This window comes from Halichoerus grypus, chromosome 1, assembly GCF_964656455.1.
Source record: "Halichoerus grypus chromosome 1, mHalGry1.hap1.1, whole genome shotgun sequence".
Lineage (NCBI taxonomy): Eukaryota > Metazoa > Chordata > Mammalia > Carnivora > Phocidae > Halichoerus > Halichoerus grypus.
This window is the reverse complement of record NC_135712.1, coordinates 58,004,872-58,023,309: the sequence shown is the minus strand read 5'-3', so window position 1 is coordinate 58,023,309 and position 18,438 is coordinate 58,004,872.

Below are 18,438 nucleotides of genomic sequence, written 5' to 3'. Positions count from 1 at the left end.
TTCTATTGAGAATGCCAGAAGAGTTTTGCAGATCGAGCAAATCTTGACGAATTTATAACATTTTCTGAACAGAATGTCCAAATCTTCTGACTGATTCACCCAACACTGATTTTAAGATCAAATGAGGAGCCAAGAACATTGGCTTATACACAGTGGACAACCAAAGAAAGGCAGGGTAGCTCGGCCTAGAGAGGCAGTGGGTTAGCAGGATGATGTCACTCATCTCCAAAGGGCAGGGTTCCGTTTCTGAGCAGGGTAAAGCTGACAAGAGTTGAGACGCTTCTCTTTATCCTGGTTTCCTCTAATGAAATACGGAAAATAATTCTTGCTCTTAACCCAGCTGAAGAGAAGGTTTTTGAGGATAATCTTTATAAACTTATAAATGTCCTTGGGGAAAATGCTATAGAAATACAAAGTCTTATTCATCCCAGCTTTCAAATGTCTTTTATGCACACATAGGAAAGTAAAAAAAAAAAAAAAAAAAATGGCAGTGTGTTCTGCCCTAAAACATCTCTCCTACCTAAAACACAGAGACCCCACACAGACAACCACAGACATAGATTTCCATTTCCAGCTGTGTTGTCTACCTTGAGGAGACTGAGGAGAGAGCTCTGTCGAGGTATGACAATCACTAGGGAGGGAAGAAGGGATCATCTCTGTGCAGGTAGGAGGAGGCCATGTGGCTAATCAAGGCAATTTGAAAATTTAACAAAAGAGAGAGAGAAAAAACTTACACAGGCTCAAAATCAGAAAAAACAAATTTAAACAAGATGCACTAAAACAAAAAGATGTGTGAAGTCCCATCAAATGTTAAGACTTTTAGGAGAAATGAATCACTTTCCAAATTGCTGTCATGATTTGCCTGTTAATAAGTATGTGCTCCTCCTGGGAAAGTGAGGTTGTTTATGAGATTAATTATTTACTCTTGTGCCTTAACATGATGAAAATGCTTGAGTACATCATATCCTGTTAGTTTCTCTTTTATCTCATTACCTTTATGAAACTCATTGTCTTTACGAAAAGAGAGAGGAGCAGAGAGCAGGGTGGTTGGTGCTAACATATGAGTTTTACTATGTTTCTGAAGGGCGTTTCTGTCTACTGTGCAGCTTTCTGGGGTTCCATGGGGACCAAAAAACCCGGAGAGAAAGCAGTTCTCTTTTGTGGGTACTGTGAAAATAGTTCATGCTAGTGGAAAGATGATTCTGGATATTCCTAGCGACCCTTGAAATGGACATAAGCATCTTTGTACACCTAGCTGATGTTCTGTAGGAGATGAGGCCAGACCAGGTTATGTATTTTGTGTCTGACTAAAACAGCTTACAGTTTATTTACAATTTATACACACCCAATTTAAGGCTTTTGGCCTGAGGACACCACCTACTACATAACACCTTTAAAAAAAAATCTCTCTTACAGATTTTTCTATATTCCATATAATGGAAAATCACAACACAATACCATTTATAAGATATTGAAAACCAAGGAGTGGCCCAAGATGTCTGCTCCAAGAAACTACAGTAACTGTCTTGGGACTAGAAAGAAAGATTAAACAACTCCCATTCCAGCAAGAAGCATCTGTCTTTTGTCATTCTCCCCAAAGCAACATAAAATGTGTGGAGAATGGCAGCCATTTCAGTGAGGGCAAAGGAGGTCGGCTGTTTGTAACATTTTCCACCATTCCCTTGCAACTAAAACCCAAATCCCATTACTTTCCAACTGCCTATCAAAGGAGGGTGTTTGCTGATCCAGCCCAAGGAGGCCTAATCACTATCCATGGCAGCCCCTGTGTCCTGGAGGATGATTAAATGGCAGAGCCTAGGGAGGAGCTGGATGTGAAACCTTATCCCTATGCCAAACTCCTCTCGGGTATTTCAAATTTTTATTTTTTTTCTTTTTACTTTTTTTCAGATTCCTATCCAAAACATGCTTTTTTTGGCAGCCTCCCCAGAGGACTGTGAAGTCATAGTGCATAAGCTATCCAACTCCTACCTCTGCAGGATGGTAAAACAGACCCAAGACTTGCCAACTGCAGCTGTTCTCAGGCGAGGGTTCTCTCCAGGCATCAGCAGACACACGGGCAGTGTGCACGCACACGCTGGGGGACTGCAGAGCACCCATCTTCAGGCTGTTGTCAAGCTTGCGGACAAGGCCATCCATGTTCTCCTAGTCACTCCAAATCTTTACTTAACGTCTCACAGTCAACAATGTTCTTCTTTTCGTTAATGACTACCTTTCAGGGAGACTATAAATTGTAGAAGTTATCACTTATTTCTTATTTATGGATAGAAGATTAAGATAGTTCCACCCAACCTTTTCAATCTGGTCTTCCATTGACTTGACTCCTCTTATTCCTACCTAGACAGCCACTACCCAGCTTTCCCAGAAATTTCTCCCCAACCCTTCCTGGCTGCATTTTCTGCTGGGCTTGTGCTGTTCCTCCTGTGATGAAGACTTTTACCTATCCCTGCCTTTCAAAAGGCTGCTGTCTCTTCAATGCTACTGCATCTGTGAAACTTTTCCACGTGCCTTGTTCTGAGCTAGATATTGCCTCACCATAGTATTTCTTTTTACAGTACTTTGAAGATTATTAAGACCCTTGGCATTATAGATATTTGTGTACATGTGTCCCCAACACTGAATTGTGAGATCCATGAGGGCAGATGTCAGGTCTCAACTATTTTTATACTTTCCAAAGGGCCTAGCACAGTGTCTTATATGCAGTGAGTACTCAATAAGTGTGTGCTGAATTTGAATTTAAAAATTCAAAATAATAAAGACTGATGAAGGTATGAGTATTAAAAGGATGAATAAAATGAGAGAAAATATTTACAACATATGTAAGACAATCTTTATTAGCTTGAGTACATTAGCTCCAACAAATCAAAAGAGAAAGACAAAAAAATCCCATAGAAATATGGGCAAAGGATATGTATAGCTATTTTTACAAGATTGGAAATATAAATGTCTAATAAACATAGGAAACCATAGTCAACCTCAGTAGTAAGGGGAAGTGCCAATTACAAAAAAAAAAAAAAAAAATCCAAGATGCCATTTTTTGGATACATCAGACTGGTAAAATCAATAATTTTGATAGTATTAACTAAGAGGGTTATGGGGAACAAACAGTTTCTGATGGGAGTAAAAATTAGTATAGCCATTTCAGATAACAGTTTGCAAGGATGGTTCAATATTTTTGTTTTTCAGCATCTACTCGAAGTACTATTGTTTATGTGCACAAGGAGGTAATACTACAGCATGGTTTGTAATGGGAAACAAATCTTGCTATCCTTCTGCAGGGCTATGTCATGCTAGCTATAAAGAATGAGGTTGAGGTTGTCCCTGCAGAGGGGTCCTCTCTGACTGTCTGAAACACCACCTTTGTTTCTGCCCCTTTATCACACCTTCTTTCTCCTTTTATCCATCACTTCATATTATATTACTCATGCATATTCGTATTTGACTATTATCTTTCTTCTTCTCTAACATGTAGGCTGACAAGAATAGAGATTTAGTCTATTTTTCCAGTGCTATATATGCAGCCTCTGGTACATAATAGGGACTCAATAAGTGGTTATTGAATGACTTTTGTGGAACTATATGTAGCATCATGGAAATATCTTCAAGGCATACTGAACAAGAAGAAAAAGCAAGTTAAAGAATAATACATCTAGGATGATATAATTTATGTACAGTAAGTATAAAAACCAACTTTTTTTCGTGTCTTTTTAATAATCCATTCTCTCTGTATCCCCTTTCATTTCAAGCTTGGCCATCTTAGGCTCATCACCTTAGCAGAGACATATTTGGGCAGAAGGTAAGAATGTTGCATCTATGCTCCTTCTTAACTCTGGTTTTCAATAGTGTAAATTCTTTTAGGGAAACAGAAAGAATTCTGAATCTTTTCCCTCCACCCTCCCCAGAACCTAAACAACAGCAACAACCAACCTTGAGCTGAGCAGAGAAGGGAAAATGGGGTAAGTGATGAGAACACAGATTACTCTGGGGGGCTCTCCCACCCAGGCAGAGCTTAAGGGGTGAAAGGCAGAGGGAATTTTGGCGGAGGAGAACCTGGATGACTTTGCAGGGATTCTCTTGTTATAACAGGCAGTAGCAGTAGACTGATTCCTACTCTTCCGATCTTGACGTAGCAAAGGCAGGCTCCAGTTCTGAGGAGCCAGGCAGAGGGAAACAAGGGTTTTCTCCACAAATGCCTGTGAGACAGATGACTTAGAGGACCAGATGCTTCCCTAATTGCCACCAAATGTACCTTATTTTTATCCTATTTTATTTTAATTAACCTTTTTATTTGAGTATAGTTGACACACGATGTTATATTAGTTTCAGGTGCACAACATAGTGATTCCACAAGTGTAAACATTATGCTGCGCTCCCCACAAAGGTAGATACCATCTGTCACCATACAGCACTATTACAATGTCATTGACTATATTCCTTATGCTGTGCCTTTTATTCCTGTGACTTATTCATTCCATGACTGGGAGCCTGTACCTCCCACTCCCCTTTACCCGTTTTGCCCATCCCCGCCACACCTCTCCTCTCTGGCAACCCTCAGTTTGTTCTCTGTGTTTACAGGTCCGATTCTGCTTATTGTTTGTTTCTTCTTCTTTTTTTTTTTTTTTTAGATTCTGCATAAGAGTGAAATCGTGGTATTTTTCTTTCTCAGTCTGACTCATTTCACTTAGCATAATACCCTCTAGGTCCACCCATGTTGTCACAAATGGAATACTTGTGTACTGTGGGTGGGAATGTAAATTGGTAAGTCAACTGCAGAAAACAGTATGGTGGTTTCTCAAAAAATTAAAGATAGGATTACCATATGATGTAATAATTCCACTACTGGGTATTTACCCAAAGAAAACAAAAACATGAATTCAAAAAGATATGTGCACCCCTATGTTTATATGTTTATTGCATTATTTACAAGAGCCAAGATAGGGAGGCAATCTAAGAGTCCATTGATAGATGAATGGATAAGGAAGATGTGTTATATATATACATATATATATATATATGGAATATATGTGGAATATTATGGAATATTATAATAATATGACATATAATGGAATATTATAATATTATGTTATAATTATAATGGAATATAATATAAGATGGAATATTATAATATATATACTTATATATTATATATATAAGTATATATAAATAGAATATTATGCAGCCACAGCAGAAGAGAGGAGGGAAGGGGCCAATGAACTAGGAACAATGTTTTTTATGCTACCAGAATAAGTACTCTAAATATTTTTTTTAAAAGATTTTATTTATTTATTTGACAGAGAGAGACACAGCAAGAGAGGGAACACAAGCAGGGGGAGTGGGAGAGGGAGAAGCAGGCTTCCTGCGGAGGAGGGAGCCTGATGCGGGGCTCGATCCCAGGACCCTAAGGTCATGACCTGAGCAGAAGGCAGACGCTTAACCGACTGAGCCACCCAGGTGCCCCAAGTACTCTAAATATTAATGATTTACCTTGCAACTCAGAGTGGAGGCTGAGCTTTACACCTGTATCTATATAATCCAGTAGGTACATAGAAAAACATCTGGAAGTTTGCAAGCATGTACAGGGGACTTGAACTGTGGTTAGTAGTGAAGAGAGGCTTTGGCTTGATCTGTAATGTTTGGATTTTGTACCAAGAATGTGTTCATGTAGTCAGTGTAATTAAAAATAAAAATTTCCAAAAGATAAAAGATACAAAGACAACCCAATGTACCTGCTTGCCAAAAGGTGGGGTAAGAGTTATCAGATTTGCTAAGGCCATGTAGAGGGATTGAGTTTAGAGTTGACAGGCTTCTAAGAGGAAACCCAATAAGGCTGGGGCAGAGTTGTCTAAATTGAACCTATAGAAAGATATGATTCTGCATTTTTACTTATTCTTCATGTAGGTAATTCCTCTGGCCCCTCTATAGACTTGTCTACCATCCTAAAAATGCCAGAGTTTATGAGAATTTGTAACTCAAGAATTAATCAAAGGCTTATGAGGAAAAAGATGAAACATTAAATCTAAGTTCTGTCATGGATATGGCTTTTTAATTACTTGGGAAAACAATTTAACAGTCTGATATTTATGACTGTCTCATACTTTTATAGCTGGTTTCAATTATGTTAAGTTGTGTGTAACTTAAATTTCATTGTTTACGTGTCCTTGCTTTAGCTAGTATGGCTTTAAAATTAATTTTGTTTTTCATTTCTTGATGCCTCTGTTTCTTGAAGTTAATGAACAGTTTGAAGTAATTTTAGTAAGTTAATAAGCATGTGATTATAAAACTACTGAAGTAGAAAAACTTGGACTTTGAGAAGCATTTCATTCATAAATCATCAGTGTTTGAGGGTCCCAAACTCTGGGTGCACTGATGCTTACCTATAATTATTTATCTTAAAGATACTCTGTCCCCTTAACACTTTTCTTTCCGTATCGTGATTCAGCCTTCTGCCAGTTAAGTTGTGCCTTTGAAGACTGATTCAAGAGGCCAGAATGAAGTAATCCTCTCTCTCAGGCAGTTCCAATTGACCTTTGGATGTATCTGATGCCCTTGTGATTTCCATTGGATATGCATACTGCATCATGATGATTTACGCACAAAAAATGATTTATGCACAAAAGAAAATTAGTAATACTGGGTAGCTCAAGGAATCTCTGTAGCTGGAAAACCAGCACTGGGAGATGGGCAGGAACAAACTGGTCTAATGAGGAGTAGCACTGCTGTCATAACTGCTGGACCACAATGGATGCCATAGCTTACAATACCACCATTACGGTGAACAAGTGTGCCTGACAAATCATGCCTGGGCACTTGTCCAACAACTTCTAGACAGACTGGCAAAGTAAGTATTCTGCATTTTCTGGGTCTAGAGTGGAAGGAAATGCTCTACATCTCACCAAGACTCAGAAGGTGGAAAATTTACAAACACAAGAGGGGAGTTCAAAGGCCAAGGAATTGCAAAAACTCATAAATATTTATCACAGGAATTAAAGTGGAGCCTTTTGTTCATTTCCTGAACCTGAAAGATTTATAAACACTGGATCTCTAAATATTAGGTATTAAATGCCTAACTGAGTATATTAGTTTTCTATTGCTACATAACAAATTACACCAAAACTTAGCAGTTTAAAACCAAAAGAAGCATTTATTCTTTCACACAGTTTCTGTGGGCCAGGAATTCAGAGGCAACTTAGCTGGGCAGTTCCAGCTTGGGATCTCTCATGAGGTTGTAGTCAAGGTATCAGCTGGGACTGTAGTCTTCTGAAGGCTTGACTGGGGCTGGAGGATCTACTTCCAAGGGGTTATTTACAGGCTGACAAGTTAATACCAACAGTTGGCAGGAGGCCTCTCTTTCTCCCCCTGTAAACCTCTCTACAGGGTTTGAGTGCTTTCATGACACAGAAGCTGTTAGTAAGCCAAGAAAGAGCAGAGCAGAAGTTGCACTGTTTTCCATGATACTTCTGCATAGTATTCTACTGCTAATACAGGTTAGTCCCATTCAATATAGGAAAAAACTTCCTGGGGGCATGAACACCAGGAGGAGAGGATCACTGGAGGCTGGACATCACACTAAACAAAATAGAAATTTGGGAACTATCTGGTTAATTTCATAATCAAAGTGGAAAATCAAATAGATTCACTATCCATTTGACTCTGAGATATGTAGACACAAACTTGGAATGAGGTTATCATAATTATTTGACTTGAAGGCCAAAAACTTTCCTGAATCTATTAAATTATGATGATTAAACAAAAGCCAGAAATTAAGTGTCTCACAAAATAGATTCAAGAATTTTTTTCAATTGAAGCCAGTTTGGAATTTCTTCATCAAAAGATACTTCCTGTTACTCTTCCAAAACTGTCAGAATCAAATAAGAAATTAGAAAATTAAGGAGATTTGTTCTTCTTGGTGCATTGTTTGGCTGGAGTGTTACCTTATTGGAAAGTTCTTAAATTGTTTAAAATATTAGATTCTCTTTACCTAGAATTATGAGCAGTCATGCAATGTTGGACATGAATGGTAAAAGATAAAGACCATTATTTTCCATGCTAGGACATGTCTAAACCTTTTTCTTGTTTAACTCTCCCAAGCTTGACTTACTCTTTTCTTATTCCACTGCTCCCACAAATCAGTTAAGAAATGGAGAAAATGGAGAAAATTTAACAAGTTTTTCCTTCTTTGGCCCTAAGTGAAATTATCTGTATATATGTCCTTTTGGGTTTAAATAAATATCACTGCACTTCAGATGGAAAGAAATAAAGAAAGAAAAAAAAGAAAGACGAGAGAGAGACAAAGAAAGAAAAAAGAAAGAAAGAAAGAAAGAAAGAAAGAAAGAAAGAAAGAAAGAAAGAAAGAAAGAAAGAAAGAAAGAAAGGGGCGCCTGGGTGGCTCAGTTGGTTAAGCGACTGCCTTCGGCTCAGGTCATGATCCTGGAGTCCCGGGATCGAGTCCCGCATGGGGGGGGTCCCTGGGGGGGGGGGTCCCTGCTCAGCGGGGGGTCTGCTTCTCCCTCTGACCCTCTTCCCTCTCGTTCTCTCTCTCAAATAAATAAAATCTTTAAAAAGAAAGAAAGGAGGGAGGGAGGGGGAGGGAGGGAGGAAGGAAGGAACGAAGGGAGGAAGGAAAGAAGGGAGAGAGGGAGGGAGGAAGGAAGGAAAACTTCCTGATCACCAGCTTCTCAAGGGTAGAGAGAATGGGTTACCATCCTCAGGAGGTGAGTGAATTTATAATCTAATCCTAGAAGGGCTGGGGAATTGATTGAGCTCAAGGGAATGTCAATCACTTTAGCACTGCAAATGGGCTAAAAATTGGAAGCGTCCCTCAGCTGGAAGAAAGATGTAGTAGAAGGTCCTATGAAGTTTGATGAGGTGTACAGAATACAGGAAGACCCCCCCCATCCCAATAAAAGAAGGAACATTTGGCTGGAATCTGTACAAGCCATGTGTTGGATCCAGCTTTTACTAGCTTGTGAGATTGAATACCAAATGTTCAGGAAATTTGGAAACTGGTTGCTCAACTATTGGTAGCTTGAAGTAGGCCACAGTGGGAATACTTATACCATGCTGCAACTCAGGGCGCCCTCCTCACTCCCCTGCACCTTGTGAAAGAACTAGTTGTTATGGGCTGAATTATCTCTCCCCAAAATTCATATCTTGACACCTTAACCCCTACTACCTCAGAACATGTTTGTATTGGGGATAGGGCCTTTAAAGAGGCAGTTAAGTTAAAAGGAGGCCATTATGGTGGGCTCTAATCCAATTTGAATGGTGTCTTTATAAGAAGAGGGAATAGGACACACAAGGAGACACCAGGGATGATGTATGCATAGAGGAAAGACCATGTGAGGACACAGTGAGAAAGTGGACATTTGCAAGATAGGGAGAGAGGTCTCAGAAATAGTCAAACCTATTGATCTTGATCTTGGACCTCCAGCCTCCAGAACTGGGAGCAAATATATTTCTGTTGTTTAAACCACCCAGTCTGTAGTATTTTTGCTATGGCAGCCCTAGCAAACTAATTCACCAGTTTCCTGGGACCTGTAGGATGTTTACAATGGTGACCCCCTGAAAAGGTGGTACCATGATTTAGTTTACAACAGTAGGTGGTAGTGGTGGTGATAGTGATTAAAAAAAAAAAAAAAAAAAAAAAGCTGAGCTTCATCTGGAGATAAAGCTGGTTGGTCCAAGTGAGGGCAATGCTCACAGGACAGAGAACTGGTTCAGGGATGTATTTAGGATCTAGAACCACAAAGGCTTTTTAAAAAAGTAAAGGTGATTGTGGATCAGCGTGGGATGGTCTACAGCCTAGAGGAAGAATTTAAGGTTTCATTAGGAAAAGGAGACAGAAGCCAATACTTATAAAGGCACCAGCTTTATATGCTGTAATCATTTCATCAATCTGCCCAGGAAGGCAGTTATTAATGGTTTTATCTATTTTACAATCAAGAACATTGGGGCTCCAATTAGTAAGTAGTGGGGAGCCGAAGTTCTAACTCAGGGTTGTCCCACAATACTGTCACCTCCCAGACCTTCCTCAAGCAAATTGTGAACAGGAAAAGAAGTATAATGGTTTAAGGATCAGAAATTTCCAGAAAGAGCAGAAAGGTGTCTCCAAGTTACTGGAGAAAGACATGAAGTTTAAGGGAGGAATATCTGAGCAGACAAAACCTTCTTCACCAAAAGGAGATAAGCTGACCTATGAAATGGGTTTTGTATCTAAGTTTCTGCTGGAGAGCCAGGAAACTATGTGCATTAATAGGAGAACTGCATTCTTGTAGGGGCCAAAGGAACATTTTTATAAATTAGACCTGAGCCATCATACTCAGTTGACAGATCTATAGCCCTTACTGAAGGGCTCAAAGATAATAGGTAAAGATTCCTCCTAGGCTTGGAACTGACCTAAAGGGGGAGAGTGCAACCTCTTCAACTTAACTTTACTCTGATTACCTTTTTTGAATGTCTAGTTCCTTAAACTGGTATTCACTGTGCATGAAGAAGGGCACTGAAGAATGAGACTATTTGCTCTCCAAAAAGATTATATGCTCCTGGAGGACCGGAATTTGGTCTTCTTCTTTGGTATGTTTCTTGACAGCATGGCATATTGGATGAACAAAAATTACTTTTCAATAATTGTGTTGAACAGACATCTAAAGTCTCTGCTAAAAACAAAATTGGCTTCAGGTTCTGTCGTTCTACCTCTGTGGTCTCACTGCACAAACATATGTTTTAGATTTAAGCTATTCAAGACATGTGTTCTGACTTATTATTTATAACAAAATGAAATGGAAAATGCAACCAAAAGGCTTCAAGAATTTGCCTGAGGACTGCAAATGGAGCACATGCAGGCTGTAAGATGGAAATGTGGCGACCCAGGAATAAGCAGGAATTATTCATTCAAGCTATGTGGCTCATGACCCTGTAGTGGACTTTTCCCTTCCTGCTGTGTAACTTACCCTGCAGAGGATCTAAGACCTTCGGTGCAAACTTGGTTAAAACTTCAAGCATTGTACTTTTGTTTTGTTTTGTTTTGTTTTGTTTTCATTCTGGCTCAAAATCCAGAAGATATTGAGACAAGGGCAGCCTTCTTTGTCACTCCTCTCTGCTCAGCACTACTGAGGTAAAATTGACCAATAAAACTGTAACATACTTAAAGTGTACAATGTGATAATTTGGTATACATATGAAAGGATCCCCCCAAGTTAATTTACATATATACCACCTCACATATTAAGTTTGTATGTGTGCAATGTGAGAACATTTAAGTTCTACTCTCTTAGCAAATTTCAATTATGTGATACAGTGTTATCAACTATAGTTACCATGTTATACATTAGATCCTCAGACCTTATAATTGAAATTTATATCCACTTACCTACTTCTCTATATTTCCTCCACCACCCAGCCTCTGGCAACCACTTTTTTACTATTTCTATGAGTTCAGCTTTTCTCCCCTTCTCTTCTCTTTTCTTATCTATCCTTTCCTTCCTCCCTCCCCCCATCCTCCCTCCCTCTCTCCTTCCCTCCCTCCCTCTCTCCTTTCTTTCTCTCTTTCTTTCTCTTTCTTTCTTTCTTTCTCTCTCTCTTCCTTCCTTTCCTTTCTTTTCTTTTCCTTTCCTTTCCTTTCCTTTCCTTTCCTTTCCTTTCCTTTCCTTTCCTTTCCTTTCCTTTCCTTTCCTTTCCTTTCCTTTCCTTTCCTTTCCTTTCCTTTCCTTTCCTTTCTTTCCCTTTCTTTTTTCTTTCTTTTCTTAGATCCACATTATCTTCCTTTCCTTCCTTCCTTCCTTCCTGACTTTTTGCCTTCCTCCCTCCCTCCCTCTCCCCCTCTCTTTTTCTTTCTAGATTCCACATATAAGTGATGGCTCATTTCATTTAGCAGAATGACCTCCAGTTTCATCCATGTTGTCACAAATGATAAGAATTCTTCTTTTTTTAAGATTTATTTATTTATTTTAGAGAGAAAGAGAGAGAGAGAGCATGAGTGGAGGGAGGGGCAAAGGGAGAGGGAGGGAATCTCAAGCAGACTCCCTGCTGAATTCAGAGCCTGACACAGGGTTCAATCTCATGACCCTAAGATCATGACCTAAGCTGAAATCAAGAGTCAGCAGCTTAGCTAGCTGGGCCACCCAGGTGTCCCAAGAATTCTTTTTAAAGGCTGAATCATACTCCATTGCATGTATATACCATATTTTCTTGATCCAATCACCCTGATGGGACACTTAGGTTATTTCCATACTTTGAATAATGAATAATGGTTGTGTCCATACTTTGAATTGTGAATAAGGCTGCAATGAACATGGGAATACATCATGTCTTAGATAATGATTTTGTTTCCTTTTTGTATATCCAGAAGTAGAATTGCTGAGTCATACAGTAGTTCTATTTTTAATTTCTTGAGGAATCTCCATACTGTTTTCCAAAGTGACTACCAGTTTATATTCCCAAACACAGTGTACAAGGTTTCTCTTTTCCCTTGCCAGCATTGTTATCTATCTCTTGTTTTTTTTTTTTTTATAATAACCATACTAATAGGTGAAAGGTGATATCTCATTGTTGTTTTGATTTGCATTCCCTGATGATTTGTGATGTTGAGCAACTTTTCATGTATCTGTTGGCTGTTTGTATGTCTTCTTTGGAAAAAGGTCTATTCAGATCCTTTGCCCATTTTTAATTGGGTTATGTTTTTGCTTTTGAGTGGTATGACTTCCTTGTAAATTTTGGCTATTAATCCCTTATTGGATATGTGGTTTGTAATATTTTCTTTCATCTCAAAAGTTGTTTTTTTAATTTTGTTTATGGTTTCTTTTGTTAAGCAGAAGCTTTTTAGTTTGATGTATTCCTACTTGTTTATTTTTACTTTTTGTTACTTTCACTTTTGGTATCAAATCCAAAAAATCATTGCCAAGATCAATGCCAAGGAGCTTACCCTCTATGTTTTCTTCTAGGAGTTTCAGAGTTTCAGGTTTTATATTCAAGTCTTTAATCCATTTTGAGTAGATTTTTCTGTACAGTGTAAAATTGGGGTCCATTTTCATTCTTTTGCATGTGGCCATCCAGTTTTCCCAATACCATTTACTGAAAAGACTATCCTTTCCCCTAAGTATATTCTTGGCTCCTTTGTCATAAATTAATTGGCCCTGGGTTTATTTCTGAGTTCTCTATTCTGTTTCATTGATCGACGTGTCTGTTTTTATGCAAATACCATACTGTTTCAATTGTTATAGCCTTGTAATGTAGTTTGAAATCAAGAATTCTGATGTATCCAGCTTTGTTTGTCTTTCTCAAGATTGCTCTAGCTATTCAGAGTATTTTGTGGCTCCATATGAGTTTTAGGATTTTTTTTCTATTTTTGTGAAAAATAGCATTGGAATTTTGATAGGGATTGCATTGGATCTGTAGATTGCTTTGGGTGGCATGGACATTTTAACAATATTAACTCCATGAGTATGGAATATTTTTCCATTTATTTGTGTCTTTCTTGGTTTCTTTCATCAACGTCACCATTTTCAATGTATAAATCTTTCACCTCCTTGACATTATTTCTAAGTATTTTATTCTTTTGTATGCTACTGTAAATGGGATTGTTTTCTTAATTTCTCTTTCTGATAATTCATTGTTAGTATATAGAAATGTAACTGATTTTTGTATATTGATTTTATATACTGCAACTTTACTGAATTCATTTATTCTAACAGTTTTTAGGTGGACTCTTTTTAATATCTTTTAATATCATGAAATCTTTTAATATCATGTCATCTGAAAACAGAGACAATTTTACTTCTTCCTTTCTAATTTGGATGCCTTTTATTTTTATTTCTTGCACAGTTGCTCTGGCTAGAACTCCCAGTACTATGTTGAATAAAAATGGCAAGAATAAGCATCTCTTCTTGTTCTTGATCTTAGAGAAAAAGCATTCAGCTTTTCACCATTAAGTATGATGGCTGTGGGCTTGTCATATATGGCCTTTATTATGTTATGTTCCCTCTATATCTATTTCTTTGAGAGTTTTTATTATGAAAGGGTATCAAATTTTGTCAAATGCTTTTTCTGTACCAAATGAGATGATCATATAATTTTTATTTGTTAACATGGTGTATCACATTGATTGATTTGCAGATATTGAACCATCCTGGCATCCCTGGAATCAACTTAGTTGGTCATGATGTATGATTTTTTTTTTTTTGATATACTGTTGAATTCTTGCTAATACTTTTTAAATTTTTTTAAAAGATTTTATTTATTTATTTGACAGAGAGATAGAGATATCATGGAATGCTTTCCACATGTTAAGTAGGCAGAGCAGCAGGCAGAGGGGGGAGAAGCTGGCTTCCCACTGAGCAGGAGTCCGATGCAGAATTCAATCCCAGGACCCTGGGAACATGACCTGAGCTGAAGGCAGACACTTAACTGACTGAGCCACCCAGGCACCCCAAATTCTTGCTAATATTTTGTTGGGAATTTTCAGATCTATGTTTATGAGGGTTAGTGGCTGTAATTTTCTTTTCGTGTAGTGTCTTTGTCTGGCTTTGGTATCAGAGTAATGCTGACCTCATAAAATAAGTTTGAAAGTATTTTCTCCTCTCTAATAATTTGGAAAATTTTGAGAATAATAATAATAATTAATACCAATTATTCTTTAAATGGTTAGTAGAATTCACCAGTGAAGCCATCTGGTCCTGGGCTTTATTGTGAGGTTTTTGGTTACTGATTCAATCTCCTTACTATTAATTGGTCTGTCCAGTTTATCTATTTGTTCATAATTCAGTCTTGGTAGGTTGCGTGTGTCTAGGAATTTATCCTATTGTAGATTGTCCAATATGTTGGCATAAATTGTTCATTATATTCTCTTGTGATCCTTTGTATTTCAGTGGTATCAGTTGCAATGTCACCTCTTTCACTTATAATTTCATTTACTCAAGGCTTCTCTCTTTTTTTCTAGGTAAGTCTAACTAAAGGTTTATCTATCTTGATTATCTTAAAAAAAAAAAAACAGCTCTTAGTTTCATTGTTCCTTTCTATTGTCTTGTTGGTCTCTATTTCATTAATTTATGCTCTGACCTTTGTAGTTTTTCATCCTTCTACCAACATTGGACTTCATTTGTTCTTCTTTTTCTAGTTCTTTGATGTGTAAAGTTAAGCTGTTTAAGATCTTTTTTCTTAATAGAGGCATTTATCACTATAAACTTCCCTCTTACAACCACTTTTGCTGAATCTCATGTTTTGGTATGCTGTGTTTCAGTTTTCATTTTTCTCAAGATTTTTTTGATTTTGATTTTGATTTTGATTTTATCTTTGACCCATTGGTTATTCAGGAGCATGTTGTTTAATTTCCATATACTTGTGAATTTCCTATTCTTTTTTCTTTTAATTGATTTCCAGTTTCATACCACCATCAGAAAAGATACTTGATATGATTTCAATGCTCTTAAATTTACTAAGACTTGGTTTGTAACTTAACATGTGGAAAGCATTCCATGTGGGCTTGAGAAGAATGTGTATTCTGCTGCTATTGGATGGAATGTTCTATAAATGCCTGTTAGGTCCACCTGGTCTAATGTGTAGTTTAGATCCAACTTTTCCTTGTTGATTTTCTGTCTGGATAATCTAGCCAGATTGAGAGTGGGTTATTGAAATCCCTAATATTATTGTATTGCTCTCTATTTAAGGGCAGTCTTAAATATCTGTTTTTCCAAGAGTAGTTACAAAAATTTTGAAGTTTGTGACACAGGTCAATCTATTCTTGTCCTTTGTCTAGGCAAACAAAAGTGCTATCAGGTAAAAACCAGAGAGCTGTTGAAATCTAGTGTTCCTGTGTTTCCCAGCTGAGGATACTGAAAACCAGGGTGTGAAAGATCCTGATCAAGGGAAGAGTTTGAATCACCTTTTGTTCCGGGGAAGTCCTCATGAAACTTAAGACTGCTCATTCCAAACATGTTTGCCCATCTTTGCTTATAGATGCAACACTATTCATGAAATACTTGAGACACTCAGTAGGTGGACAGTAGATAAACAGAATATATTGTTGTAACTGAGGATGTTCCTATTCTATTTGTCTTTTTCACAGAGCCAGTGTGAACATATATGACTGTTGAGCTTTAACTTTCATGTGTTCAGTTTCAACTTTAACAATTTTATTTCCCTTTATTTTGTGAGTTAAGAGAATGGAAACAAAATTAAAAGTCTGGCAATGAGTTCTCAATTCTTTTACCCTTCCAGGTGACTGGTAGGGCTAAAACACTAGAGTTTGCTTGTGAAATGCTGCCATTATGTAAATCTACATGGTTTAGTGAACAGAATCCCAACTGAGAGCCTGTAGACCTGTGTTCTAGTATCAGGTCATAGGTATTTAGCTTTCCCATACCTTAGTTTGCTCATCTGTAAAATGAGGAGCTTAAATAGATGATTCTACTTCCCCTGTAATAGCCTAGGTTTCTCTGGCACCTGGACATAATTGCAGAACTTTAGAAGGAAAGACACCAGACCCAAAAATCTGGGGTTTAGATCTGACTTTGTACATTTTGTGGTTTTATTTCCTCATCTCTAAGAAATAGAGTAATAGCTATCAGTTGGTCACAGGTGCAATGCATGATTAGCTATTACCTTGCGTAAGAAGTTTGCAAATAAAGATGTCTATGGAAAAGAAGCCCCTCCCCTGAAGGTTTAAAACATATTAAAAAGCTAGATTAAACACATGTGCCATCTCTGTAGGAAAATGAAAATAGATTAAAAGAATAAAGTACAGAAAGAGCTTATGCATGCATTAGAAGTAGTGTATTTAAGAGAAAGTACAAACAACCTATACATTCATTAAAATTGCTCAATATTACTAGTAACCAAAGAATTACAAATAAAGACAATGATGAGATTCCATTTTCCTGCCGTTAAGCAAGACACTGAAATATTTTTATCAAATGTTGGTGAAAGAATAGGGAAGTGGTTACCATGAAACACTGCTGGTCAGAATATAAACTGGCATAAACATCTTGAAAGATAAGTTGACAGTGTTATAATTTTAAATGTATATATCCTATGATCAGAAATTACTTTTTTATATTTACTTGTATGTCTAAGAATTGATCAAATATATTTATTGCAGTTATATCTATAAGAGCAAAACATTTGAAATGACTCCCTTGTAAGTCAATAGCTAAATGGTTAAACAAATGATAACACATTCATGCTGCAGAGTACTATATAACAGTTAAAAAGAATGAGGTGGATATCTGCCTACTGATATGGGACTATCTCTAATACACATGGTAGAGTAAAAAGCTAGTTACAGGACAGTCTGTATTCTATGTACAAATACACACTAATAAAACTATGTGTTTCTATAAATATATTACATATTAAAGAAAAGGCAGATAAAAGACTTTAAAGGGATACACAGGGGCACCTAGGTGGCTCAGTCAGTTAAGTGTCCGACTCTTGATCTCAGCTCAGATCTTGATCTCAGGGTCACGAGTTCAAGCCCTGTGTTGGGCTCCACAGAAGATATATAATGAGGGGCCCCTGGGTGGCTCAGTCAGTTAAGGATCCAACTCTTGATTTCAGCTCAGGTCCTGATCCCAGGGTTGTGAGATCAAGCCCTGTGTCAGGCTCCATGCTGAATGTGGAGCCTGCTTAAGATTCTCTCTCTCTCTCTTTCTTTCTGCCTCTCCAACCCCCCTCATGATCTTTCTCTAAAATAAAGAAATGAATAAAAAATAAAGGATACACAATGAACTGATAACAGTAGTTACATTTGAGAAAGGAAGTGGTGATGAAAGAGACTTAAACTTTAAAGGATTTACATTTTTTTCATTTATTACATTTATTGTATAATATATTCTTTTTTCCCCTGTTACAATGTTTTTTATTTCTAGCATTTCTTTTTTTAAATTTTATTATGTTATGTTAATCACTATACATTACATCATTAGATTTGATGTAGTGTTCCATGATTCATTGTTTGCATGTAACACCCAGTGCTCCATTCAATACATGCCCTCTTTAACACCCATCACCAGGCTAACCCATCCCCCCACCCCCTCCCCTCTAGAACCTTCAGTTTGTTTCTCAGAGTTCATAGTCTCTCATGGTTCATCTCCCCCTCCGATTTCCCCCCCTTCATTTTTCCCTTCCTACTATCTTCTTTTTTTTTAACGTATAATGTATTATTTGTTTCAGAGATATATAGCTCTGTGATTCAACAGTCTTACACAATTCACAGCGCTCACCATAGCACATACCATCCCCAATGTCTATCACCCAGCCACCCCATCCCTCCCACCCCCACCACTCCAGCAACCCTCAGTTTGTTTCCTGAGATTAAGAATTCCTCATATCAGTGAGGTCATATGATACATGTCTTTCTCTGATTGACTTATTTCACTCAGCATAATACCCTCCAGTTCCATCCACATCATTGCAAATGGCAAGATTTCA